General features: G+C 33.2%; 1 pseudogene; it reads right to left on the bottom strand.

The window, feature by feature from the left end:
- Window positions 1-8,343: 8,343 nt before the first annotated feature.
- LOC116457739 (small ribosomal subunit protein eS7-like) lies at window positions 8,344-9,009 on the bottom strand (annotated as a pseudogene).
- Window positions 9,010-19,315: the final 10,306 nt, after the last annotated feature.

The raw sequence follows: 19,315 nt of genomic DNA, 5'->3' as shown, positions 1-19,315 counted from the left end.
TATCCATATTTATATTATAATTAAATAACATTAAATTTTTGTATTTTGCTTTTTCAAACACAGATAAGTAGACAGGTAATCAAAGCCCCAGTATAGGTGCATACTTAATATGTCATATAAAGAGTAAATGTCAATGAATCTGGACTAGGATGAGCAAAGAAAAGCAAGGTAGAAATTGATTCCAGGGATTTAGTAAGGGACAAGGATATGAAATATGTTATAGGCCATTATAAAGACCTCAGGATTTTCTGTGGGTGAAATGGAGGCCACTACAATATTTTAAATAGAGGTGTAACATTCTTCTTTGACTTTTAAAAAGATTCATTCTAGCTACATTGCAGATAAAAACTTTAGGAGTGATATGGTTTGGTTGTGTCCCCACACAAACCCCACGTGTCATGGGAGGGACTCAGTGGGAGGCAATTAAATCATGGGGGCAGGACTTTTCTATGCTGTTCTCATGATAGTGAATAGTCTCAGGAGATCTGATGGTTTTTTGTTTTTTTTTTTTTTTGAGACGGAGTCTTGCTCTGTCGCCCAGGCTGGAGTGCAGTGGCGCAATCTCGGCTCACTGCAAGCTCCGCCTCCCGGGTTCACGCCATTCTCCTGCCTCAGCCTCTCTGAGTAGCTGGGACTACAGGCGCCCGCCACCACGCCCGGCTAATTTTTTGTATTTTTTTAGTAGAGACGGGGTTTCACCGTGGTCTCGATCTCCTGACCTTGTCATCCGCCCGCCTCGGCCTCCCAAAGTGCTGGGATTACAAGCGTGAGCCACCGCGCCCGGCGATCTGATGGTTTTATAAAGACTTCCCCTGCACACATCCTCTTGCCTGCTGCCACGTAAGATGTCCCTTTCTCTTCCTTCATCTTCCACCATGATTGGGAGGATTCCCTAGCCATGTGGAACTGTTGAGTCCATTAAACCTCTTTCCTTTATAAATTACCCAGTCTCGGGTATGTCTGTATCAGTGGCATGAGAGCAGACTCATACAAGGAGTAATACTATAACTAGTGTGAACAATTAGGATCTTATTGTAATAGTCTAGGTCAGATAATATGGTGGTTTAGTCCATAAGAATTACGGGGATGCTGTTGAACAGCAGCTTCTGTTTTAGAAGGTCTGGAGAAGGGTCTGAAATTCCATATTTCCAATGAGCTTTCAGGGAAAGTAAATGCTACTGGTCCATGGAACACTTTGAGTAGCAAAGATTTAAGCAACGAGTGATTGGATAGTATATTACTTGTAGCTGAACATATTCTACTATAGGACTATTTTAGAAATTTTTTCATTAATGTTTGTATTACACTGCATTCAATAAACATAATCTACATATCAGTTCCTTGGATTTTCTTAAAATTTATTTGATGTCCCAGTACATGATATGATCAGGTAGAATAAATATTCCATGTATATTAAAGAAAAAAATATGTATTCTCTTATATGTGTGGTAATTTTGTTTCATCCTTTTGTTTACAACTTTCCAGTGCTTTGGTTTTAAGTATTGCTTTTATATAAGATATTACTGGCTGGACTTTTTTAAAAAAAATTCTTCTTAATTGTAATTTTGTTTGGATTTGTAATTTATCTTACCCCTACTCATTAAAATTATTAATGTATCAGAAGGTAGCCTGCCATATTATTTCATATATACATATAATATACAACTTTTCCTTTTTTTTTTTGTTTTTTTTTGAATCAGGATCTCACTTTGTTGCCCAGGCTGGAGTGCAGTTGGATGATCTTGGCTCACTGCAACATCTGCCTCCCAGGTTCAAGTGATTGTCAAGCCTCAGCCACCCAAGCAGGTGGGTGGGACTATAGGAACATGTCACCACGCCTGGCAAATTTTTGTAGGTTTTGTAGAGACAAGGTTTCTCTGTGTTGCCCAAAGTGGTCTCCAACTCCTGAGCTCAAGCTTCCCAAAGTGTTGGGATTACAGGCGTGAGCCACTGCACCAACCCACAACTTTTCGTTTTTTTCTTCTCTTACACTGTTACTTTCTTTAAATATATTCACTTCTCTTCTGCTTGTTTGAAAGTGTTCCATTTCATTTTTATTCTTAGCAGTTACACTACTTTTTTAAAACCTAAATGTAAAATATTTTTCTAATGACATCTAATGTTACCAACCAAGAAAACGACCATGCCTGTTATCATGTTAAACTATCATTCAGTTATACCATGTCATAACTTTTCACTTCTCAGGAAACTGTCACATCATATGAGCTCATTCTATAGTACTAGATTTTATGTTGATATTTTATTTTTAATGTTTGCTAATTTAGGCAAATAAAAAGTTTAATAATCTATTTTTATGAAATATTTCAAGCTTTCAATATATTATAAAGAGTAATATAATAAAAATGATAAACCAACTATAAACACTTTCAAATATTGTGTCATTTTATAAGTATTTTTAGAGTTGTAAAGCTTTTTATATATATAGTTAAAAAGTGTTATATACCCTTCTCCAATTGTATTACTTTCCCCCATGCAAGAAGGAAGAAATTGAAGAATTGGATGCTTAACATTTTCACAGATGTCTTCCAAATCGTGTTCTGTGTTTACATGTCTAAAATACCACATGATCGAATTTAGCATTTTAGGATTTTGTGCTTCTCCATCCACAGCCTTGTTTTGTTTTTTGTTTTTTTCACTCAGCACTATAATTTTGAGATTTAAGTATATTGGCACAGTATAATAGTGCTGCTAAGTGTTACCTTATAAAATTTAAATTTAGTAAATTAGTTTTATTTTTATGTTATTCTCACATTTTCAGTTCTAGTTTTTATGTCTTTAAACATTATTAAAATCTTTTTTCTGCTATTTCAATTATCACAATTTCTTAAAATTTAATCCTGCTTTTTGTGTGATTCTCACAGTGGGACATTTAATGTATTTTGTTATTGTGGAAATGTAAGCACATTGTCAGTAGGATTTTTATAAAAAAACACGTTTGAATCAGTATTCTAGAACAGGCAAACTAATTGTATAATGAAAGAAATAAGGACATTGAATCCTAGGTGATGAGTGATAAGTGTTGAAATTGAGAATATTCACAAGAAACCTCCTGTGAAGAGGGAGAGGATCTGTATCTTGAATGGATGTGAATTACATACTGCAAAACTTTCCCAAGTTCAGATACTAGAAAGAATTAGCAGACTCCACAGAATATACTTTCCTAAGTGTTTTATTTAAAAGCAAGGGATACAGTGAAACAAGAGAAAGAGAAGGAAGGAAATATCAGTCTCTTAGAGACATATCATGCACAAGCTCTCCAGTGTCCTTACTCCCACAGTGGCTATTTTTTTTTTTTTTTTTTTTTTTTTTGAGACGGAGTCTCGCTCTGTCACCCAGGCTGGAGTGCAGTGGCGCGATCTCGGCTCACTGCAAGCTCCGCCTCCCGGGTTCACACCATTCTCCTGCCTCAGCCTCTCCGAGTAGCTGGGACTACAGGCGCCCGCCACAACGCCCGGCTAATTTTTTTTGTATTTTTAGTAGAGACGGGGTTTCACCGTGGTCTCGATCTCCTGACCTCGTGATCCGCCCGCCTCGGCCTCCCAACACAGTGGCTATTTTATGTCTCTGAATTAAACCACCAAGATTTCTGTAGAAATATTGTATCCAAAATAGTTCAAAGCAGTACATCCCAATGTGGTTAGCCATATACAGAACAATAAAACTAGACCCCTACCTTTCACCATCAACAAAAATTAACTTAAGGTGGACTAATGATTTAAGTGTAAGATCTCAAAATTGTTAAATTCTAGAAGAAAATCTAAAAATATCATTCTGAAAATTGGCCAAGAATTCATGAAAAAGTCTTCAGAAGCAGTTGCAACAAAACTCAAAATTGACAAGTGGGATCTAATTAAAGAGCTTCTGCAAAGCAAAAGAAACCATCAACAGAGAAAACAGAAAACCTACAGAATGAGAGAAAATATTTGCAAATTATTCATCTGACAAAGGTTTCATATTCAGAATCTACAAAGAACTTTAAAAATCCAACAAGCAAATAACAAATAACCGCATCGAAAAGTTGGCAAAGGACATGAATAGGCAGTTTTTGAGACATAAAATTGGCCAACAAACATGAAAAATGTCCAACATCACTAATAATCAGATAAATGCATATCAAAACTGCAATGATACTACCCCACATCAGTAAGAATGACTATTATTAAAAAGTCAAAAAAATAACAGATACTGGTGAGGCTGCAGAGAAAAAGGAACACTTATGCACTGTTGGTGGGATTTTAAATTGGTTCAGCCACCTGTGTAAAGCAGTCTGGGGATTTCCTAAAGAACTTAAAACAGAATTACCATTCAACCCAGCAATCCCATTACTGAGTATACACCCAAAAGAAAATAAAACATTCTATTACAAAGACACAAGCATTTCTATGTTCATCACAACACCATTCATAATAGCAAAGACATGGAATCAACCCTGGTGCCATCAATGGTGGACTGGATGAAGAAAACGGGGTACATATATGCCATACAAAACTATCAGTCCATAAGAAGGAACAAAATCATGTCCTTTGCAGCAAAATGGATGCAGCTGGAGGTCATTATTCTAAGCACAGTAATGCAGGCAAAGAAAACCTAATACCACATATTTTCACTTATAAGTAGGATCTAAACATTGCGTACTCATGGACATAAAGATGGCAACAGTAGACACTGGTGACTACTAGAGTAGGAAAGTAAAAGAGGAGAAATGACTGAAAAACTATCTATAGGGTTCTATACTCATTACTTGGGCAATGGAAACATTTGTTACCCAAAACTCAGCATCGCACTATATATCCATGTGACAAACCTACATAGGTACCCCCTGAATCTAAAATAAAAGTGGAAATTATTTGTAATAAAAGAATATCCTAATGAAATACTTGTATTCCTTTAACTACGTAATCATGTCAGACAAGCTTAGCTATTTGTTCTAGTTGTGTATCATGCATAAAGAAAATGGCCTTGGGGCTGGGCGCAGTGGCTCACGCCTGTAATCCCAGTACTTTGGGAGGCCGAGGCGGGCGGATCACGAGGTCAGGAGATCGAGACCATCCTGGCTAACAAGGTGAAACCCCGTCTCTACTACAAAATACAAAAAAAATTAGCCGGGCGTGGTGGCAGGCGCCTGTAGTCCCAGCTACTTGGGAGGCTAAGGCAGGAGAATGGCATGAACCCGGGAGGCAGAGCTTGCAGTGAGCCGTGATCGCACCACTGCACTCCAGCGGTGGGGGGCCGGGCGAGACTCCGTCTCAAAAAAAAAAAAAAGAAAATGGCCTTGGAAGGTCAATAGAAGTATTTTGGACTTTAGACAGCACTATAAATTCTACTGCTCTTATCTTGACCAATAATTAAAAACCAAATATCTGGACATCTCTGGAGCTAATGATAGAACTTTTCCAATACAACTTTAATTTAACTCCATCTTGCACACATGGATTGTGCACATTTTTCAAAAAATAGTGAATAATGCAAATAAGTTCTACACATTTTACTCTATGTAAATTTTACTCAATTAAAATATACCAAAAAAGCCTTTAAATATTATCAGTTATGTGAGACAGGAGAAAAAATCCATCTAAAAATGTTGGAAGGTTCAAATTCAGATACTCTAAGAAAAGAAATTAGTAAAGAGATGTGCTTATTAATATAATAGTGGAGAAAATGCCTAACCCGTTTCACACAGAGATAAAAAATGAGATTTATGAGCTTTGAAATTGAATGAAAAAATATGCTTCTATAAGAATTCTTCATCAAGAAACTGCCTTCAAATTAGCTTGGCATTTGGATACATTCTTCTTGACTATTTCAATTCTACCAAATATTTAAAGGGGAATTAATGCAAATCTTTTCAAGCTCTTCCAAAAAATTGAAAAGTTGGTAATATTTCCCAGATCATATTTTGAGTCTTGCATTTCCCTGATAACAAAGTCAAAGACACAAGAAAATAAAATTACATGCCAATATCCTTGATGAACATAGATTAGAAAATTCTCAACAAAATACGAATAAGCCAAATTCAACAGCATATTAAGGGGATTGTACACTGTGACCAAGTTGAATTTATCTCTGGTATGCAAGAGTGGTTCAATGCATGCAAATAAATTGATATGAAACATTACATGAAGGATAAAAATCCTTCACGATCATCTGAATAGATGCAGAAAAAGCATTCAACATAATTCAACATTCTTTCTTAATAATAACTCCCAAGAAAATAGGTATATAGAATGAATTTACCTCAACATAATAAAATCTGCACATGACAAGCCCACAGTTAATGTCATACTCAATGGTGAAAAACTGAAATGTTTTTCTACGAGACCAAGAACAAGACAAGGATATGCATTCTTGCTACTTCTATTCATTGTAGTACTAGAAATCTTAGCCAGAGGAATTAGGCAAGAAAAATAAATAAAACACATCCAGATGAAAAAGAAAGAACAAAATTATACTTTTGCAGATGATGCTCTTATATGTAGAAATTTCTAAAGACTCCACCAAACCTCTGTTAGAATTTTTAAAAATTGGTAAAGTTTGGAGATATAAAATCAAAACACAAAAATAAATTTTATTTGTATATACTAATAGTGAACTATTTGAAAAATAAGAAAGTTTCCATTTACAATAGTATTAAAAAGAATAAAATACTTAAGAATAAACTTAAAGAGGTGAAAGACTAGCACATTGAAGATTACAATTATTGATGGAGGGAATTAAGGGAGACACAAAGAAATGGAATGAAATACCCCCCTTTTCTAAGACTGTCTGAATCTCTCAGAATATCAGTCTGTAATTTTCTTCTATAATTAACAAGGCAGTATTTTGATTTCAGGAATATTTTGTTCCCATAAAATGAGTTGGAAAGCATTCCAATGTTCCACTCTTCCATAATTTCTGATAATTAGTGAAATATTGGTAATAGTTCTTCCTTCAGTTTTTTTAAAAATAATTCATCAGAGAAGGCATCTGGGAATGGGTCTTTCTTGATAAGAAGTATATTTGTGTTGTTTTTAAAAAACATAAATTATTTTTGATGGATATAGAACTAACCAAATTTCTTCTTTGTAGGTTGAGTAAATTGTTTTCTTTTTTCCCAAAGGGTTCATCTGTCATTGCATTTGTCAATTTAATTAGCATAAATTTATTTATTTTATTCTTGCATTATCCATTTAGTGTCTATAGGATTGCAATTGAGGTTTCCTTTTACATCTCTGTTATTGATAGTTTGTGTCTTCTGTTCTTGTTGTTGTTTTTCTGTTTTGTTTTTCCTCTTTATCAGACTATTTAGGGGTCTATTAAATGTATGAATCCTTTCAAAGAATCAACGTTTGTATTTGATGAAGAAATAGAAGAAAATGTTGAAGATTCAACATTTAATTTCTCTATTGTCTATTTCATCTATATTATCTTATTGTTCTACATATAACTCAAACTCTTTTTGTATTGTTTTTCTGCGTATAGTTTCTGCTTCTAGTTAAGTTCACCAATATTTCCTTTCTAGTATCTAAACTACTATTAATTTCACACAATTAACCATTTTAGAGATTAATTTCAACCATGTATTTTTATGAAAATACCAAATTTTTATATTGAGTCTTGATAATTGTTAACACATGTTTTCTCGCATTATTTTTCTTTCTAAAGATTTCTTAGCTAGTTTAGACCTGAAATTACATATCGATTATAAAACCAAATTGCTGATATTTCTAAAAAGCATTAAAATTTATTTGAATTGAATCTATAATGCAATTTGAAAAGACTTGACAGAAATTACAATATTCTCTTCCAATCAATGTACATAGCATTTACCTCTATTTATCCAGGTTATTTTTATAATTACCTTTTTCCTCTCTGTTAGAATAGTAGTCACACATATAATTTTATAAATTTCTAACATTAATTGATATGTTTACCCTTATTCAAGGATATGAGCAGACTAACTCCCTTTATCATTTTCCAGGCCTATAAGCTGCTATTTTCTTTTCACATTACATAAGATATTAATATTGCTATTTTGTGCAACAAATGCTTATTTAGATTTATGAAAGTACTTGCTATTTAATTTATTCTTTATTTCTTTTTGTATCGCCAATTTTCTTTTGGGATACATACACATACACATACATACACATATGCAAACACACACACACACACATATGTATATATATTTTTTTTTACTTAGCTAACGCTTTTCAGTATTTCCTTTAATGACTGATGGTAATTTATTGTTTTCATATGTAATTTTTGTCTTTAAAATTATATATACTTTTAATTTTAGAATATCATATGTTATTTGGTATAAATTTATAGGATGGACTTTTTTTTTTTTTTACTGTGAACATATATTTTTTATTTAGTCATTTTTGTTTACAACTGAAACTCTGGGAATTCAAAATTAACATCCTTGCCAGTGAGCTTCTTATAGACACCAGAAAAAGTTTCAACCTTGTGTTCCACATTGTTCTGCTGTGCTTTGTCCAAATGAACCTTTATGAGCCAGCTGCCATCTAGTTTGACGCGGATTCTCTTGCCCACAATTTCGCTTGGGAAGACAAGTCCTCAAGGATGGCATCACGCACAGCTATCAGAGTACGGCTCCTGGGACGCTTTTGCTTTATTTTTGTACAGCTTTTTCGAGTTGGCTTAGGCAGAATTCTCCTCTGAGCGATAAAGACAACATGCTTCCCACTGAACTTTTTCTCCAATTCGCGTACTAGCCGGACTTGGATTTTCTGGAAAGATTTCAGCTGAGGAACGGGAACAAAGATTATGATACCTTTCCGACCACCACCAACTTCAATTTCCTTGGCTGCCGTAATATTCAGCTCGCTGAGCTGAGCCTTGAGGTCCGAGTTCATCTCCAGCTCCAGAAGAGCCTGGGAGATGCCGGACTCGAACTCGTCAGGCTTCTCGCCATTGGGCTTCACGATCTTGGTGCTCGAACTGAACATGGCCTTCTCCTGGGAGAACTTGCCGAGCGCCGGCTTAGGAAGAGCAGGATGGACTTATTTTGCCAACCTGACTTTTAAATAATATTTTAAGTTACTCTATATTCTACCAACATTATCAACATTAATATTGTTAATAGATTATTTAGTTTTATTTATTGATCTTCCTTTGAAATATTCATTTTATTCTGACTTAAAGATTTTTTCTGTCTTTCAGCAATTTTACTATGTATGGATTTCTTTTATTTTTCCTGCTTGGATTTCATGTAACACTTTTACTCTGGTTTGATATCTTTTTTTAAAAGTACACACTTTTATTTATATATTCTAATACGGCTTTTCACTTTTCTCATTCTACATCTTCAAGTAAACATATACCTAAGACAAATATATCTTTAAATATCTCTTAAGAATTTTTCCTTCTCTATTTCTTTGGTTCATTCTAGGCACTTATTTTTCATGACCATCTTTCTGTAAAGTTGTTATTTCTTCAGCTTTAGTGGGCACTGTTATTGCAATATTCTTTCCACAAATAATTTAAGCCCTAAAACAATTTTATTTTTCTTCAGATAAAGTTTACGTTTACTTTCACCAGAGGATACGAGCCCTCAACTCAATCCAACTTCAGGAAATGGGACTTATCAAAAGAGACCTACTTCCTAATTCTCTCTTTTACCTACAAAAGAGCACTTTTAGATCTCAACACATAGCAATGTGGTTACCTAAGTATCATCACTCTTTAATGATTCTTGGGCTCTTTTTCCTTTCCTCCTAGTCTCAAGAGCCTCAAGAGTGCCTCTAAGTCTTTCTCTCAGTGATCTTTCCAGGATTGGAAAATGTTCTTAGAAAAATGTAATCCATTTACTTGCGCCTCTGACTTCTGTTGGATTCTGGACCAATAATTTTCACTGTATTATAATCTCTCTAGCACTTCCAAATTGTTATCCACAACTGTTGATTTTTAGGTGTGTGGTCTAGTTTTATCTAGTTTTTCTCTGGGAGAGATTAGTTTTGGAATATCTATTCTGCTATTTCCAAAAGTGAGTGTCCTTATTTAAAATCTGTAATAAATAATGTTATTTATATTAAATTTTAAAATGTATATTTTACTAGAATGTTCATCAATTATAAAAGTGAGAATTAAGAAAAATAGATTGAATGTGACAGAAATGATAGCTATTTTGCAAATGCAGTTGGGTGAGAATGGACATCAAAGAATGTATGAGGCTCCTTGGGAAGAGGCTCAAAATCGGGAATGTCATAGACATAAAGATGATTAGGGTGTTGATATCCATTTTATACAGCTGCAACAAAAATATGACATCAAAAGGGCTTGTTAAAATTGGTCACATTAAAATACTCTTTTAACAGCCTTTATTCTCTCTGTTGTTAAAATTTAAAAAGTTAATAATCAGCCTTTTTTCTCTGTCCAAGAGGTAATTAGTAATAAATATAGGGATAAAGTAGAACATGATATCATCTATGCTTCCAAGTATATTCGTTAATAGTTATCTCTGCATTAGTCAATAACCTAGCTGAACAATTGCAGTTTTCTTCCAATAGGGATTAGCCCTAATAAACTTAAAAATGAAGTTGTAGGGAATGTAATCTCTCTACTTTTAAATCTCAAATATTTTATGAAATGTAGAAAAAGAGACCTTGGCTGAGTGAGCCAATCCCCACCTCCCACGATCTCCATCATATACATCACTCCTGGGTAAGAGAAAATGTCAGAGTGGAAATAAACTCTAGTATTACTCTAGTGAGGCTCTCCAAGGGGGAATGTGAAAAGTAGGATAAATATTCTTCCCTAACTTCTTTTATAACTTTTTTTAGAAAATATTGGATTTAGTCTGTTTCTACTACCAGACAATAAATTATTTGAATATTGTAGTAATTATTGAAAATTCTTGACCCCTTACTTCCTAAATTGTTTAATTCTTAATAGGATAAAGACATGTTTGTTGAAGTGTGGAAGGAAGGAAAAGTTTAGGGCAGATCAAAGCATAAAAGAAAAATGGAAGGAAGACATTGCTAAATTACAATATGTAAATTTTTGTAGATACTTATGATAGACTGTAGAACAACACAGAAAAAAAAAAATCTTGCCTTCGTAACTCACTTTCACTCACTATAATATAGATACAAAAAAAAAACTAATGGAAAATTTACCGTATACCCTAATTTCTTTTTTGTTTTCTTCCTATCCCACATGTTATATTCTCCTTTTTTGATCCTATTAATAGTGTTAATAATGCAGTCATTTGTTGTTGGACTATGGGTTGCTTAATTATGGCCATTTATCCAAGTTTTATATTAGGTATTTTGGTGGCAAGGAACAATTATACATTTGTATCACTTTAAAAAAATAAAACCTGAGGTCACAATCATGGTTCTGATATTAAGGCTTGGATGTTTCAATATCTCCCTCTCACTGTCTCTCTCGTATCTACCAGCAACATTTCCAACAACACTCTGCTGATCCCCTCACCCTCTTAATCCTTGTCATCTTATTTGGACTGTTCGTTATTTTGTGCCAAGCCACATCACAGATGACTGGATAGTTCTTCTTAGGTTAATTGTCCACTAGTGGACCAATCAACCCAGAATTATGTGGGTTTTCTGTTACTATGACATCATTAATGTCCAAATATTTAATATATACTTTATACAATAAACTAATGGAACTAAGATCTCAACATTTATTAGACAGCAGACAATTTCTCTCAAGTCCAAAAAGCACAGACAAAAGAATCAATTAATAATACAATTCAATAAAAATATAAACAGTTCCTCAGGATTATAATGTAAATGTAACAAGAATCCTAGGGATATTTTACATATTTGAACCTGAATAATAGAAGGGCCTATAAAATATTGGCATAGAGAAAGTAAATTGTTTTAGACAACTTTGTATAGCTGAAAAGTGTTTGAGGAATCTTTCCAAATGCACTGATTAGTGAAATTAAAACTGAAATATTCTATATGAAATAGATAATAAGCTTAAGGGCAAAGTTGTTCCTAATTGAAAAACTTGCCTTTAAGAGAAATGTAATGCTTAATTAAGGAGAACAAAAGTAGCACACAATTCTTAATATTTCTAGAAAACTATAAAGAAAGGTTATTGTGCTTTAAAGGTACACTAAAGAAAAAAATTTAACTCATAGGAACTACTATGCTTATATTCCTCTATTTTAAAATGTGATTAAAACAACATAGAAGTTTAGAGTGATTGACTTACAAACTAATGTATCTCAAAATATTGTTTTTTGTTTCTATGCTCTTGCTTTCATTTATTGTTGCTCACAAATGATTACTAACAATGCTGGCCATTTGATTTTGCTATATTAGTTATTTCTGATGATTATATTGCGTGTTAGATTGGCACAAAAGTAATTGAGGTTTTTGCATTACTTTTAACGGCAAAACCACAATTACGTTTGCACTAACCTAACAATTGATACACATTAAGATAATCATATAATTCCACATATTTTGTATGTTATTTTACAGGTTGTCTTAGAACATCTTCAAAAGTGCTCAATTAAAGTAAATTATGGTAGAAAAGTGGTCATAGATCTTTCTTTCTTTGTTTGAGACCATCTCTCTCTGTTGCCCAGGCTGGAGTGCAGTGGCGTGATCATGGCTCACTACAACTTCTGCCTGCCAGGTTCAAGCAATTCTTATGCCTCAGCCTCCTGAGTAGCTGGGATTATGGGTGTGTGCCACCATGCCCAGATAATTTGTGTGTTTTTATTAGAGATGGGGTTACGCCATGTTGGCCAAGCCAGTCTAGAACTCCTGGCCTCAAGCAATCTGCCTGCCTCGGCCTCCCAAAATGTTGGGTTACAGGCATAAACCACCTTGTCTGGCCAATCATAGATCTTTATTAGGTAAGATCTTTATTACCTGAGGAAAAAAAAAATGACACAACATAGAGATTATCCAATAATTGCAACCTAGATATTGAATCCTGTATCTGCATTTATATTATTTGTTATAAATGTCTTTAAATGTGAAACCAATGCACATCAGTAGCTGAAAATTATTTTGTTCTTAAAATTGCGTATGTTTGCAATTAATTAGGAAGAAAAAATCAAGCACAGGAAAAAGTTTCACTATGTATGATAATAATGCCCATAAGCACACTACAGAAAACAGTATAATGTTAGTCAACATTTTATTTTTCTTTAATTTGGAAGTTTCTTAGAGCTAAATACATAAATGTGCTCAACTGTTGGTACAAACTAATGCAAATACTACTTCTGATGAAAATTCTTCATAATTTGTTAAAGCTGGTCTTTCAGAATGGTAAATATTATAGCCTCTGAAAATTATTCCCAGGCATTAGCGTGCAGAAAACTATCACCAGTATTATGAACAGGTTGTTTAACAAATTAAAAGTTTGCGAGAACACAGTTAAATGTTCTACCTTTACAATTTTTTTACATTTTTCATGTCGGGTTGTGTTCTTTTGAAATTCATAATAAGCAAAAAGTACTTCTGGATTCTCTTAAGAATCTTGGAAGAGCTTACATGAGATGCCAGGGTCTCGAAAAAAAAAAAAAAAAGAAAAAAAATTTAAACTAATCTCTAAAATAAAAATTTAAATATTGTATTCTTCAGGGCTAGGGAGCCCAAGTGGCATAACCAAAGCAGCTTATATTTTACTTGCAAAATTTTCTTATTTGCTTAAAAATTAGTGTATGATATTTTACCCGATATTTCAAACATAGATCAGACTGGCTCTCTCAAAGGAGAACATGAAACTTTTGAACGGTTAACAACACTGTGATCATAAAATTCAGTGCTAAGTGTTTCTTTGCTTATGATTCTATAAATATTTATGAGCTATTGTACATGTAACTATTCAAAAATAATTTCACATTTGAATACACTAAGCAAATGCTTCTTTCCTTGTTCTCAAAGTATGAATAATCTTATACAATAATGTATTTTTATGTAAATAATGTTATAAATTTCAATATCTTCAAGGTGAATTATGTTCTTTATTATAGCTAAATTTTAAATTTTAATAAAAGAAAATAATCAAAGGAAAGGCTAAGAGAAATATTTCACACTTTTGTGTATTTTACCAAATTATTTTTACTTGGTTTATACTATAAATATTTCTTTTGTAAAGGAAGAAATAAGCAGTAAGAAGAAAATTGCATTATTGTATTGTAAACAATCACCTCCATACAAATATAATTGTTCACTCCTCCTGTTCATCACAATCACTGTTTATGGCATAATATGTAGTATTAAAATATGAGCAACTCAAAAATAGTATAAAATTGTCGAAATCATTTTAATTTACAGTGTAGAATCTGTCTCTCAGAATGAACTAGTGTTAAGTAAATCGATGTTGCCTAAACAGATTCCAGCAAGTTTATAGAGAATACAGGAGAATGAAAGTTTTAGCACACTTGGCCAAGAGGGTGAGTAGGGTTGAATGTAGCCTCCCCGTTGCCAAGTCTAGCACTCTGGGAGGGCTGTGACCACATAAATGGGATTTCCTTTTAAAATTTATAAAAAAAAATCTGTGTGAGCTGGGGGCATCTTTTTGTGAAATAGAGTTTAAGTAAAAAGAAAATTGCTTTCAATTAAACTGGGCTATGCAAGGGAATAGATATGAAATATATCATGCTGTCTACTAAAATACACTAAGTAAATATTTAATGTAAAAAGGCAGTGGTAGGGGAACTAATGATGAGACTGTGTCTAAAAGAAAGAAGATGTGCCTCTGGTCTAGGTATGAAAGGTGGGAGCATACCTAGATTACCTAAATACCTCAGCAGGGCGTGAGGCAGTAAGTTGACTAAAGACAGAATTCCATCTGTCAATCAAATGCCTATTTTGAAAGGAGGATAAAGGAAATAAAGATATTTTACGGGAATTAGTGTTCATTAAAAAAAGGAATTTTATATTATTCTGGATATTATGATTAATGGATCTTTAAACACAATTTAATTTAATAAAATATTTTTTCATAGGAATTAGTGTATATTGTGCAATGCATCACATATAAATGGAAAAAATGATTGTCTTTTCTATGAAATAAAATGCCAATCATTAAATCATATCTAGATTTCCTATGACTTAAAAAAATAGCCTTTTATTTATGTTAATCTTTGGGATTCTTGTCATACATTGTTAATAATGTCATTTAGTTTATAAAAATAAAATACTTTATTACAATTTAAAGAATTTTATTAAAGAACAGATAGAGGAATCTTTGATCATTCTTCTTAAAATCAATTCTATATTTCAATGACATTTTCTGTAAAGATATTTGCATAACATTGTTTAATTTTCAATTGTATTTTATTTTGTTATTATTCTTTTTTGAGATAGGATTTTGCTCTGTTGCCCAAGTTGGAGTGCAGTGGTGCTATCTTGGTTCACTGCAACCTCTGCCTCCCTGGCCCAAGCAATTCTTGTGCCTCAGCCTTCTGAGTAGCTGAGCTTACAGGTGGCCGTCACCACTCCTGAATAATTTTTTTTATTTTTAATAGAGATGAGGTTTCACCATGTTGGCCAGGCTGGTCTTGAACTCCTGACCTCAAGAGATCCACCTGTCTTGGCCTCCCAAAGTACTGGGATTACAGGTGTGAGGCACTGCACCTGGCCTAATTTTCAATATTAGATGTGTTCTAGTAGTATTTTAGTACCTTGAATAAATTAACTAATAGATATTTCCTTATCCACAATATATATCTTTGATTAAGTTACCACTTACTATTGTAATTTGTCTTTATAATTAAATCCCATGTGTCTTAATTATTATTTTCTGTTGTTCTTCTAATTAAAACACAAAAAAAATATGAGACAGATAACTTGATTCTCTAAGGTGATTTAAATATAATTTTCTCAATTTTTATTGATAATTACTCAGAAATATGCCTTCCTTTAATTTTGGAGTATACAATTATTGATTTGGCCAAAAATTAGTCAGAATTGTCCACTAATCCTACAACATTCTGTGCATATGAAAAAAAATCTTGTCAGAAAACACATGGTTTTTGTTAAAAGACCATATTATTTCTGATATATATTATTATATTTTAAAAGAAGGTCCGTCACATTTTTATATTCAGAAGGTTTTTAATACATTACATAAAGCAATACACTGTCAGAAATGACAAGAAGAAAACAGTAAAATACTGAACACTCTCAAGTGGATTTTGCAGATAACCGTTTTTACTCTCCAACTTATGTGTGTGTGGGTGTTTTATTTTCCCATGGACACCGTAAAAAAATTAAAAATGTGGTAAGGCAAAAAAAAATTCCTCAGTCAAAGGGAAACCAAAACACTTTAATGAAAATACTAAAATGAAACAAGTATGGGGAGTAGAATAAGGTAAAAATACTAACAATAACCAAACAAATAAGAAAAATTCATCTATGTGAAAATTTTGATATGTACTTTTCTAAAGAATTCAGGCCAAAGATCAATCATCCAAGGGATGTTTGCACACCCATGTTTATTGCAGCATGCTTCACAATAGCCAAGATTTGGAAGCAATCTAAGTGTCCATCAACAGACTAATGGATAAAGAAAACGTGATACTTATACACAATGGAGTACTATTAAGCTATAAAACACATAATGAAATCCTGTCATTTGCAAAAACATGGATGGAATTGGAGGTCATAATGTTAAGTGAAATAAGCCAGGCACAAAAAGATAAACTTTTTCTAAATTATTTGTGAAAGCCAAAAATTAAAATAATTGAACTCATGGAAATTTGGGGTATTATAGAATGATGATTATCAGATATTGAGGAGGGTGGTGTGGGTGGGAGAGGAAAGTCGGGATGGTTAATAGATACAAAAATATAGTTAGGTAGAATGATAAGAGCTGGTACTTGATAGCACAACAAGGTAACTACAGTCAACAATATATTGTACATTTTTAAGTGACTCAAAGATTATAATTGGATTGTTTTAATGCCAAGAAAGGATACATGCTTAAGGCGATACATTTGCCCTGATGTGATTACTACACGTTGTATGCCTGTATCAAAATATCCTGTATCCCATAAATATATACAGCTGCTGTGCACCCACAAATATAAAATAAATAATAAAATAATAAATGCATAATGAAAACATATGGAATTATCTATACCACCCAAACTATGATGATGACTACTATCATATGTATATTCTCCTCCATCCACTGCTGGTAATAATGGAAAATGGTGTAACCTGTTAGGAAAACTATGTTTTCTAAACATGTAAACAGATGTATAGCAAATCACTCAGCCATTCTACTTTTAAAATTTACTCTACAGGAGAGAAAGCTGGTGGCAGTTCTTACCTTCAAGTCATTTCCAGCCCAGGAGCAAGATACATAAGTAAAGAAACACCTTTTCCAGGACAAATTCTTGAGTCACCACCAGCCTTCAAACTTTCTGAGCTGAGTATCCAGGCATTATGGAGTATAAATAATTATTCTTGCTGAATTGTGTCTCAATTCTTGATCCACAGAATCTGTGAGCATGATACAATATTCTTTTAAGCCACTGAGTTTTAGGGTAGTTTGTATTTAGTAACATTTTAAGGACTCTGTAATGTAGTGGCTATTTTAATTCCAGTATTTATAATAGGTTTTCTTTTAGGATGTACAGTATTTAAAAATAATAATACTCAAGATTTGGATTTAAATATAGGCAGAAACTTTTGGATCCCCAGATGTTTGCAACTCTTTAAGCATGTGGATAAGCATGATTAGCAATGGTAGGAATTATTTTCATAAAGTCTGGGACTGTGAAAATAATGGAAAAGTCTGTTCCACTATGTGAGAACAGCTGCTGGCTTTAAAGAGTTAGGGTTGCACATATTTAATAGCAAAACTAATAATGACTTATTCAAAATACATTATTGCTTTGTTTTTTCTTTCCAATGACAGGTGCAAAACAAGTATGTCTTCATTTAGAATTCAGAGATTAAATAGGGTATTGAATATGCTGTCTAGAACTGTTTTAGATAAAAGTGCTGCTTTTTAATGCACCGCAGATAACAAAACAAAAATACAGAGTTTGAGGATGTTCACAGGGAAAAATTCCATTTCCAAATATATTTTCTTTTTTTTTAGACAGAGTCTCATTCTGTTGCCCAGGCTGGAGCGCAGTGGTGGGATCTCGGCTCACTGCAACCTCTGCCTCCCGGGTTCAAGTGATTCTTCTGCCTTAGCCTCCCGAGTAGCTGGGACTACAGGCACATGCCACCATGCCTGGCTAATTTTTGTATTTTTAGTAGAGATGGGGTTTCACCGTGTTGGTCAGGCTGGTCTCAAACTCCTGACCTCGTGATCCTCCCACTTCGGTCTCCCAAAGTTCTGGGATTACAGGCGTGAGCCACTGGGCCTGGCCGATTTTACAGCTTTTCATAAACTATGGTGGCATAATGGTGGCTTAGTTAATGATTGATTATATTACAAAATTGAATAGGTTTGACACTGTATTAACCCATTAAGTAGCATCTGCCATATACTTTTATCAACAATCTAACAGTACATTAGTAAACCAGACCATTCATATAAAGAAAACATAGCTTGTAACTTACTTCTTAATTGATGCTAAAGACCAAAATATAGAATTTATACAGCCACAAAAATGCATATTCCTTTTTCTTTGGCCAACATGTGTTATTTTCATTAAAGCTTGAATATATACTTTATTCTCAAGAATTGGTTCCACATGTTTTTTACTCTGTCAGAATTCAAATTCAGGGTCAACATATAATCCTTTGAAAATATTGAGAATTATTAAAAATAATTTTAAAAACATTCTTTTAAACTTCAAACTTATCTTAAACATTAATGAGAATATTTACATAAGGGCTTCTAAAGGAAGCAATTTTGAAGAGGAAGACTTACAGTACATTTTAACAAAAGCAGTGATGTTAACTTAAGCTAAACATTATTTTTGGTATTTGAATTTCAGTTTACATTTCAATGTTGTGAAACCTTGAAAACATTACTATAATAATTAAAGAACTACAATATTTGCTATTTACCCTGCTTCACATTGATTTCAACAAAGATATCTAACAGATCAATGAGCTAAATCACATCAAATATGGCACATGACTCAGCCTCACAGGAAGAGAATTAGAATTAATATAGTACTGTCAAAGCTGGCAATGGAGATGGCCTCAGCATCAATGCTGGTAGTAACGCTCTCATCAGTATCATTGGGTAAACGTGCCAGTTATATTACCAGTCCTTTTTACTGTACTAAGTGATAGATAACTTACAATACAATTATATGCCTAAGAAACCTCATAAAATTACTTTTAAGATTTAGGAGATAATGATATAATATTAGTTTTTTGGAGGG

The sequence above is a fragment of the Hylobates moloch genome, unplaced genomic scaffold (assembly GCF_009828535.3).
Source record: "Hylobates moloch isolate HMO894 unplaced genomic scaffold, HMol_V3 SCAFFOLD_18, whole genome shotgun sequence".
Taxonomy (NCBI): Eukaryota; Metazoa; Chordata; class Mammalia; order Primates; family Hylobatidae; genus Hylobates; species Hylobates moloch.
Note: the sequence above shows the minus strand (reverse complement) of the source record. Positions and strands in the feature narration are given on the sequence as shown.